Below are 10,289 nucleotides of genomic sequence, written 5' to 3' on the forward strand. Positions count from 1 at the left end.
TGATCGGCCCAGAAGTCCAGACATATCTCTTGTCTCTTCCTCCCTAGGGGCATAAGTTGATTCCTGATGTCATTAAGATCTAGGCTACCTCAAGATTCCCTCCTCCTGCTTTTTCTGTTCTTTCAGCCTTCCCCAGCCGTGTAACCATTCCCCGAATTAAATTCCCTCTATTTAAAATACCTTGTGTGGTTTTGGTTTTGTTGACTGGACTTTGACTTATAAAACTTAAGAATCAATAAGGAAAAGACAACCCAATAGAAATCTGGACAAAAGTCTTAAATAGGCACTTCAGAAAGAAAGGCCATTAAGTGTAGGGAAAATGGCTCATCTCATTGATATTCAGAGAATTACAAAGTAAACGCACAGTGGGATACTGTGCGCACAACACTCACTAAGTTGGCAAATAAGAGCAACCTGGCAATGAGTACTGGGGAGAGTGTGGAGGAAAGTGAGTTCTCTTGGATGCCGGTGGGTCTAGACTGGCACAACGACTTTGGTAGAGAGTTGGGCACTGCTAGGGGAGCTGAAACTTGCATACTCAGTTTTACTGTAAATCCCCACTCAGGTGTTCATCCTTGAGAAACAACTGCATTATCTGCACCAGGATTCATATCTAAAAATATGCACAGTAGCATTGCTTGCAAGATTCAAAAATGAAAGAACAAAAGTGGAAATGAGCCAAAGATCTTTCAAAGCAACAGATATGAAATAGAGCTTATATTCTTTTTTTTTTTTTTTTAAATTTTTTTTTCAACGTTTATTTATTTTTAGGACAGGACAGAGAGAGACAGAGCATGAACGGGGGAGGGGCAGAGAGAGAGGGAGACACAGAATCGGAAACAGGCTCCAGGCTCTGAGCCATCAGCCCAGAGCCTGATGCGGGGCTCGAACTCCCAGACCGCGAGATCGTGACCTGGCTGAAGTCGGACGCTTAACCGACTGCGCCACCCAGGCGCCCCTAGAGCTTATATTCTAGTGAGGAGGGAAGGTAGAGAGTAATAGGCATATTAAATGGAGTGTCAAAATGCTGAGTGTTGTGGGAAAGAAAAAGAAAGCAAGGAATGGGATCAGGAAATTGTGAGAATGGGATAGATGGTGTGTATATGTCTGCAATTTTAAATAGGTCAGATAGGCTTCATTGAGAATGTGACATTGTGGAAAAGATTTGAAGGTCATAAGCTTATGAGGCATGGTGGGAACAGAACAGGCAGAGGAAACAGCCCCAAGGTACAAGGTACAAGGTAGAGACATTTCAGACAAGGAGGTGCTATGTCTAGAGGGGTGTTAGGTCAGGAGATAGTAGTAGCTGTTGGCCAAGATGTGGAGAATCTCACTGGCATTATTGCTTTTATTGAATGAATTGAGCAGCCACTTGAGGGTTTTGAGCAGTGGAAGTGTCCTAACTTAGAGTTGAGTAAGATTGGTTTGGCTGCCACGTTGGAATGGACTTGGTGAATAGACCATATTGAGCAAAAGAAGCACACCACTGAAAGAACACACGGTATTTGTTCATTTATAAAAATATGCAAAGAAGCCAAACTAAACAGTATTCTGTTTGGATAGACACAGTTGGCAAAACTACAAAGAAAGCAAAGGGAAAAGTAATAGAAGAGTTAGGATGGGGGTTATCTGTAGGGAAGAGCAGTAATATGATGTGTTGGGGAGAGGGGGCACACAGGGGCTCTGAATAGCCATGTTTTGTTTCTTTACCTGGCTCTTTACACTTGAATACTTTGACTTCTAAGCGTATGTTGTGGGTGTATATATCATACACAAGAGTAACAATGAAAAGAGAAAAAGAAATATCTTTTTCTTAGTAACAGCCTACACTGTTTCATTGTTGATTTACACAACAGGTTGCTTTTCTAGATTAAGGCAAAAATTCAAGTTGTGCTTAAATATCTGAGCAATAGGGGCACGTGGGTGGCTCAGTTGGTTGGGTGTCTGATTCTTGGTTTCAACTCCGGTCATGACCTGACAATTTCGTGAGTTCAAGCCCCACATTGGGCTCTGCACTGGCAGTGCAGAGCTTGGGATTCTCTGTCTCCTCTCTCTGCCCCTCCCTGCTTGTGCTGTCTCTGTCTCTTTCAAAATAAATAAAAAAATTTTTTTAATGTGAGAAATAAAAGAATATTAATGCATTACTTGGGTGTGAGTTGTCCCTAACAGGTAGACATCAACTTTTGGCTGTTAAGACAATACCATAAAATGGAGAATTGGAAGTTAGCCAGTGTATTTATAGGCCGGAAACCTCCAATCTGGACAAACATTCTTATCAGTCAGGAAGTATTTTTGAACACCTGCTACATGTGCAATAAAGTTTGTGAGTACAGTGGAATATTTAGTTAGCAAGAGGAGATCAATATACCAAACAGTTAATTACCTAAGACGTTGTATTAATTGCTAAGTCGTATGGCACTAGATAAAAAACGTTGACAAGAATACCTTAGAATTCCAGATGTAGTGCACATATACCATCCACATCTTGATCTTAGAATCTATAGTAACTTGAGTACAGAATTCTATCGTGAATTTTTATTACCACATTAACAGAAAAGATGATGCAATTTGTTGTGCTTTTATACAAATACCTGGTATCTGTGATATTTAATAATTTCACCAACACTTGCCTTAAAGGTTCAGCTTTCCTTTTATGATTCTTCATCCGCCCAGAATATTCCCAAGTTTCTCTTTGCATAATAGGTAGGTATGAAAGAGAAAGTGGACCTTTTCTGCTTCTGCATTTTACGTAGTCTTCAGGATGAATGAGATTAAGTATTTTAGCTTGAAACACCCCCTGCTGGGCTGTACACAGTATAAGTAATCAGAAGATAATGAATACTGCAACTTCAGGAGTTCTTAATTTCTTGTTAATTATTTCAGTAAGAACTTGAAAACTGGTAATTGGCAATTTTCTTCATTAAGCAAATTAAAGGAAGTATTTAAAGTCCCTTGGAGAAACTTTATGTTGAGTAATGGTTTGCTAGGTTTTGAGATATTGATGAAATATATTAACATAAGTTAATATCTGTATAATAATATATTAATAAAGTTAATATATTTGCTGATTCATGCACATACCTCATTAAGTCCTGATAATTTTTGTTTGGAGCTCTGGAAAGGAAAATTGTTTTTAAGTTTTGTAGCCAAATGTACTCCCATTTTAGGCATCCACAAATGACAAGATCTTAGAACAAAATTAGCTGTATTGACTGCTTGATAAAGCTCTGCTTTTCATAAATAGATATTGAGAAACAAAAGATTTTGTCTTTGTGCTATGCTTTGATGTATAGGTATAACCCAAAATAAATAGTGAACTATTGAAAAGTCTGACTTTACTATAATTGTGACTCAGTTCTTTGTTATGTCAGCAGTCTTGAAATATTTTATCCTTGGAAATCTTTGCATATCTTGCAAACAGGTTAGTAATCCCATAGGTGTTTTGTTTTGTTTTGTTGTTTTTTTCTCATTTGTATCCATTGTCCCTCCCCAATTCTGGTAGCTCCATCCTCCCAAGCTGTATTAATATTGAGAATTATCCAGGAGGAAAAGTGGAAATGAGCAAAGTATGGCCTCAGAGGTATGTGCTTATCTTTTGCTTTATTTTATTTGACATTGTTTTGGCCTTAAGCAAAAAAAGGAAATTTGTTTTTGTGATTCACTTGCTTATATAAAGGAAGACCTCTTGCCTTTTTTTTTTTTTTGAAAGAAAGACATCTTTAATAATTCTCTTTTAGGATTTCTTCAAGGTATGACATATACCCTAGATTAAAGGCATTCCTATAGTCAGCAGGAATCTAGCCTCAGTTCATATTAATGCCTCTGAGTCGATTGTCTGTCAATACTATTCCTAGGGATGAAATTAACAGCAAGTTGCAATAGCTCACGAGGAATAATTGGCCATCTGAGTGTCAGGAGTTGGTTGCAGACATGTCTGTTTGGAGATGTTAAATATTCTGAAGGTTTTAGGCAAACTTAGATCACTGTAAATTTGGCTCCTCCCCCCACCAGCCTCCCCCAGCCCTGTTGTTCTCACTGGAAAATTTAAACTACAAGTTCTGTTCTGTGTTCCAATAGCTATTCCATGGAGTGTACTAAAGTGAGTGGCATGTTGGAAATGGGCATGTGGGAATATGGTTTAGGAAGACTGCAGTATGCCCCCAAGGTAATGATGTTTGGATAGATTGAAATTCAGTGAGGATGAGGCTTCTTTGGCATCCTGCCAAAGGTTGCCCTTCTGATTTTCAGCTCTTTGAGGTATTTGATAGGGAGGTGCTATTAAAATTTACTTATTAAATAAGCACTTTCAATTCTGTTATGGTTCCCACATCTTTGATTCATATTAATCAGGCCTGGTTAATATTTTTTCCCTTGTATAGGCTGAGAGTTCGTTAATGATCTCCTTGAGGGTAAGGATGGTGTCACTTTCATTGTGTCCCTAGGGTACTCAGTAATGTTTGCGGAATGTCAGGCCAAGTGAGAATGCCCATTTGGCTTAAGGTTAACACTTGATTTTCCGTTTTAATGGAACTACTACTGAAATAATTACTGCCTTCCTCTTCCATTATCTAAAAAAAAAAAGTATTGAGGATTTGTGTTAAATTTTCACAAATAATACGACCCATGCTGTTGACCAGGTTGTATTTAATAATCTCAACTGGGAAGAGTTTCATGTTTGAAGCAATGGGGTTCTTTGCGAGTCATTTGCCTGTTGGTTCTCAGACTCATTCTGTGTTCTTACCCTGCACTTCTCTGTATTATCGGGTCAACACATGAGATGCCTAAGATGGTTTCTCAGGCTCCCTTCCTAATGGTTTCCAAATAGGTTTGTCCAATGGGAAAAGAATGGTGGATAGGAGGAAGGGAAAAATCAGAGCATGTCTTCCTGTCTCCTCCTGCTTCAGGATGAGGGCCTAGCAGTGGCTGTGTCTCCCCCCTTGTTCGAGCTCCCATCTCATAGCCCCTTCCACACTGGCCCCAGTTTCTGTCCTGTCTTGTGAGATCTGGCAAAACATCTTACCCTTTTGTCCCTCTTGCCCAAGTGATGATAGTTGTTCCTTTCTCTCTTCTTTTTTTTCTTCTTTCCTTTTCCCCTATTTTGCCTTCTTTATTTACTTCTAATTGAAGTATAATGCCATAAAAAACCATAAAATTCACTTGTAAAGTATAATATTCAGTGGTTTTTAGTATAGTCATAAACTTGTGCAACCACTACCACTGTCTAATTCTGAACATTTTCAGCACCCCCAGGAAGAAACTCTATACCCATCAATGGTCACTCCCCATTTTCCTTTCATCATAGTCACTGGAAACCATGAATCTATGTTCTGTCTATGAGTGTGTACCTCTTTGGCACACTTTGGACAAATGTAATTCTACAACACATGGCCTTTTGTGACTGGCTTCTTTGACTTAGCATAATGTCTTCAAGGTTCATCCATGTTGTAGCATATATTACTACTTGATTTTTATGATGGAATGTTTTATTGTATGGACTTACCACATTTTGTTTATTGAACATCTAGATGGTTTCCATTTTTTTGGCCATTATAAATAATGCCATTTATAATATATGCCAATTATAAATGAACATATATGTTACCATTTCTTTGTGAACCTATATTTTCAATTCTTGGATTAAAATTCTCATTTCTCTTGAGCAAAATAAGATTTACCTAGCAGTAGAATGACTAGGTCATATGTTAATTTTACACTGAAACTTTTGAAGAACTGGACAGTGGCTTCTTTCTGTTGCAAGTCTTTGTCTTATCTCATTATCTTCTCTTGGGCCTCTTGGTGTTTCCAGCTCCTTTAGAACTAGTTCCTTGTATAAAATATCCTCTACTAAAATACCTGGCATAAACTCTATTTCCTTGACTGAATCCTGACTGTGATGTTTTTTTTTATATTATACATGGAAATCAAACCTATTTTTTCTCCTAAGTTTCTTTTCTTTTTCCTAAAAGATAATGAAAGAGACCATAAAGTTATTAGTATTGTCAGGTTAATTAGATTATGCAACTTGAATGATTACATGCCATCTCTATCCTGGTGACAGTTCTTTTGAACCCATTTTATTTCCCCATCTCTGTGTGTAAGTAGTTTACTTGGACAGGGATTCCAAGATGCTCTAGGAGAGAAGGAGGGAAGTGAGACAGGGAAAGGAAGAAGCCAGTGCAAAGAGGATTGATGAGCAGGGGGCGGTTGATGGCAATTGGGATGCAGTCCTATTTAGGACTTTGAAGAAATTGTATAGAGCATGTCTTAGAGTTTTCCCACCTGAGAGGCATGGAGGCTGGGATATCTCTTCACTGTTTTTAATTTGTCACTGGTTGAAGACTATTCCCCAGTATGAGATATAAGCTCACCATCCCAGTCAAAGGAAGGACCCAGAGACTCAGAGAACAGTTGAACAAGGCTTTAATCAACATTCTTGGAAGAGTGGGTATCTGATGGACAGGCACACAAGGGGCAGTTATAGCAGGCAATTTATCTCTTAGTGTGCAAGTCCTTCCTCTGGTTCCTCATTGGCTGACTCCTACAGAGGTTACAGTCTTACCCTGATGTCACCTATACCCACGTAATGGAAAAATTAGTCTGATTGGAACAAATGTACATTCCCTGAGGTGATGCAGAGACTTTTAGTCCCTCCTCCCTTTGTTCTTTGGCGCATGCTCATTGCAAGCCCCTGAAAATAAGCCCACAAAATGGAGAGGGGAAGAAGAACCAGTAAGTGAAGACTCTAAGAGTTTGGGACTCCCTTGTGGTGGTGGTGGGGGGAGCAGGGGAGTTCATACATATTTCCAATGTAGTTGTAAACCTGTTAACTAGACAACACAGCTTTTATTTGGTATTTCTGAAAATGAATCCTCTCCCTTCTCACACCAGGGAATTCATACTCTCAGCCCTTTGGGTATGGTACTGTGGCTGGAGAAAGTCCACAGGCCGTGAGCCAGGTACTTGTAGTAAGAGGGGCTGCGAGAGAGTGTGTGTGTGTATGTGCATGCATACTTCTGTTACCATATGCCTGTTGGTGGGCGCTGGGGGAGATCTGTAAACACCTTGAGGGTAGATACCTTGCATTTGTAGGTTTAAATTTTACTTGTAAGTAACACCTAGTTGATTTTATGCATTCATGAAAGAAACTGCCACAAGGAAGAAGCTTCCTGAATCATAGGTAGGAACTGTCACCTTATGTTTACATTAGAGCTCTACTTTCAGGTATTAGCTCATCTCAAAGTTGTACATGTTGAGAAAGAACCACAAATCTTCAATTTGTAACCAGACCATCAGCTGCATTATCAGCACACCTTGATTGAAGCCCCACAGAAATACAAAGTGAAAATTTCCTTGATGCCTTTAGCTGCCCAGAAGGGAAATTAAAATCGTATGCCTAAACTTTTCATAGACACAAAGCAGAATGCTTCAGAAGTTCATGAACAATGACAGGTATTAAAAGAAAAGATAGATTAAAAACCAGCAAGCTGTAGGAGTTTCTTAAAACAATGGGCCAATAGACAGAACATGTTTAAATAAAAAAGCAGTGATAAAAATGGAAATTAGTGGTTGCCTGTGGATCTCTTAACCAGCAGAAAAAATTTAGATGGAATCAACTCTCCTCCCTCGGATTAAGGCTGTGTTTTCATTAGTTTGAAAGCAAAGTGATAGAAAAGTGGAGAGTTTTATAGGTTATTGAGAAGTGACTTGTCTATTTGTTAAAGCCATTAACATTTAGGAAGTTTCTCTCCCATTCTTGAATCTAGCCCAAAACTCCCTTGGGGCAGGGCTGGCCGGATCTAAACCATTTTAAAGACTTTTCAGTTACGCCTGCCCCTCCAAACAGGCCTTGGTAATCACTGTTATAGAAGTTAATTACAGAAACTTGACTATAACTGCCTTGACCTCTATATTCTGGAGTAGGAAATGGTATTTAATCGTATCTGGCATAGTTTGCCCATTCGGAAAGTGACAGCAACTTACAGTTTGCACATACCATCTTGCACCTTCTATTTAATGCCCTCAACTCCCCCCGCCCCCCATAATCCTGACTGTTTTTTCATGGACAGTGTAAATTTATGCCAATCTTGTCACCTCTTGGAACCTCAGTCTCCTTGGCTATCGAGTGCAGATAATAACAGTAGCTATTTGGGAGTACTTGGGAGAATGAGATGAGAACATGAGTGCCAATAGCTTCCTGCAGAGGCTAGACACAGTAGTGCTGAATAAATGGCAGCAATTGGGATGACATCCATGTCCTTCAGCTCCATTCATCGGTTCAACAATACTGTGAAAGCCTTATCTGAAAACCCTGGTTTTGAGCTCACCTAAAGAACTTACCACCAGTATTTTGAACGTTATGAAAGGACCCTTGAAAGACTTGCTAGAAAGTCCTCATAGGAATTTTCTCAAATTGTGAGTCAGGGGTGAATGCATGGAGAACCGTTCCTCCATTATTTCTCTGGTATTACCAAACAACATGAAATATGCTGAAGCAGAACAGGTGCTGGTGCTGTGGTCAAATGGTTTCTGGTGACAAAAGATTGTTGAGCACAAGTGATAATTACTATTTTGGTGAGGAATTCATTCTCAGTGTGTAACTGTATCAGTGAAGGGTGTTAAGTGGCTTTGGCTCTTTATAATTATGTACATATTAAAATCAGGATTTTCTGTGGCTGTTAAGGGGGAATTGTCCTGTTGGTGTGAAACATCATCTTTTTTTTTTTTTTTTTTTTAAGGTTTATTTTATTTTGGGAGAGTGTGGGGAGGGGCAGGGGGAGAAAGAATCCCAAGCAGGCTCTGTGCTGTTAGCTCAGAGCCCCATGTAGGGTTCAGTCTCACAAACCACGGGATCATGAACTGAGCCAAAATCAAGAGTCCAGTGCTTAACTGACTGAGCCACCCAGGTGTCCCTGGAACTTCATCTTTAAAAAAAATTTTTTTTTTAATGTTTATTTTTGAGGGAGAGACACAGAGTGTGAATGGGGGAAGGGCAGAGAGAGAGAGAGAGAGAGGGAGACACAGAATCTGAACCAGGCTCCAGGCTCTGAGCTGTCAGTGGAGAGCCTGATGCGGGACTTGAACTCACAGACTGCTAAATCATGACCTGAGGTGAAGTCGGACATTTAACTGACTGAGCCACCCAGGTGCCCTGTTGAACTTCATCTTTTTAAACCCAGTGAAGCTAAGCCAAAACTCCTTTATTACAATTAGTCACTTGAGAGTTCCTTTCTTATCACTGAGCAACTTATTTTCAGGTTTTTATAAACCAGATTTATATATTGGATCTGGATATTTCATAGTTAAGATTTTTCATTAAAAATTTGATAAACATTTTAGGGATACAGTTATGGCAAGCAAGATTTTAATTTATAATAATGATATGCTTCATTTTGAAATAAATATAGACAAGTAAAAAACAAAGATGACCTAATAAAATTTAAAATAAAATATAATAAGATTGAAGAGTGGGTGGCTTACAGGTGTGAGAAAAATTGTGAATGGTGGTACATAACAACTAAAGTTTAGGACTATGGGCCTTACTGCATCCAAATTCCTCAGCATACCTTCTATGCTGAGTTGAAGAGTGTGCCCCAAACTACTAGAATCTCAGAATGTGAGAAAAATAGAGTTGTAGATGTCATTATTTAGGAAGAAATCCTATTGAATTAGCATGGGCCCTAAATTCAATGACTGGTGTTTTTATCAGAAAGGCATGTAACAATAGAGACAGAAACTGGAGTATGCTGCTACAAGCCAAGGCTTGCCAGCAACCACCTGAAGCTAAGAGAGAGACAAAACAGATTTTCCCTCAGAACCTTCAGAGGGAATAAACCTCACTGACAATTCGATTTCTGACTACTGGCCTCTAGAACTTCAAGAGAGTAATTGCTGTTATTTGAAGGCACTCAGTTTGTGGTACAGCAGCTTGTAGGAAACTAATACCGTCTCCCTTCTCAGTTATGTTTATCATTACTGTTTAAGTTTATTTTATTTTGAGAGAGAGTGAGGGAGCAGGGGAGGGGCAGAGAGAGAAAGGGAGAGACAGAATCCCAAGCAGGGATTCTGTGCTCTCTGACAGCACAGAGCCCAACTTGGGGCTCAATCCCAAACCGTGAGACCATAACCTGAACTGAAATCAAGAGTCAGACACTCAACCCTCTGAGCCACCTGGTGCCGCCCGCCACCCCCCACCCCCAGTCCTCTTTATAGTCTTTCTTTCTTTCTTTCTTTCTTTCTTTCTTTCTTTCTTTCTTTCTTTCTTTCTTTCTTTCTTTCTTTCTTTCTTTCTT

Source organism: Herpailurus yagouaroundi, unplaced genomic scaffold, assembly GCF_014898765.1.
Source record: "Herpailurus yagouaroundi ecotype Mexico unplaced genomic scaffold, PumYag 190, whole genome shotgun sequence".
NCBI classification, from domain to species: domain Eukaryota; kingdom Metazoa; phylum Chordata; class Mammalia; order Carnivora; family Felidae; genus Herpailurus; species Herpailurus yagouaroundi.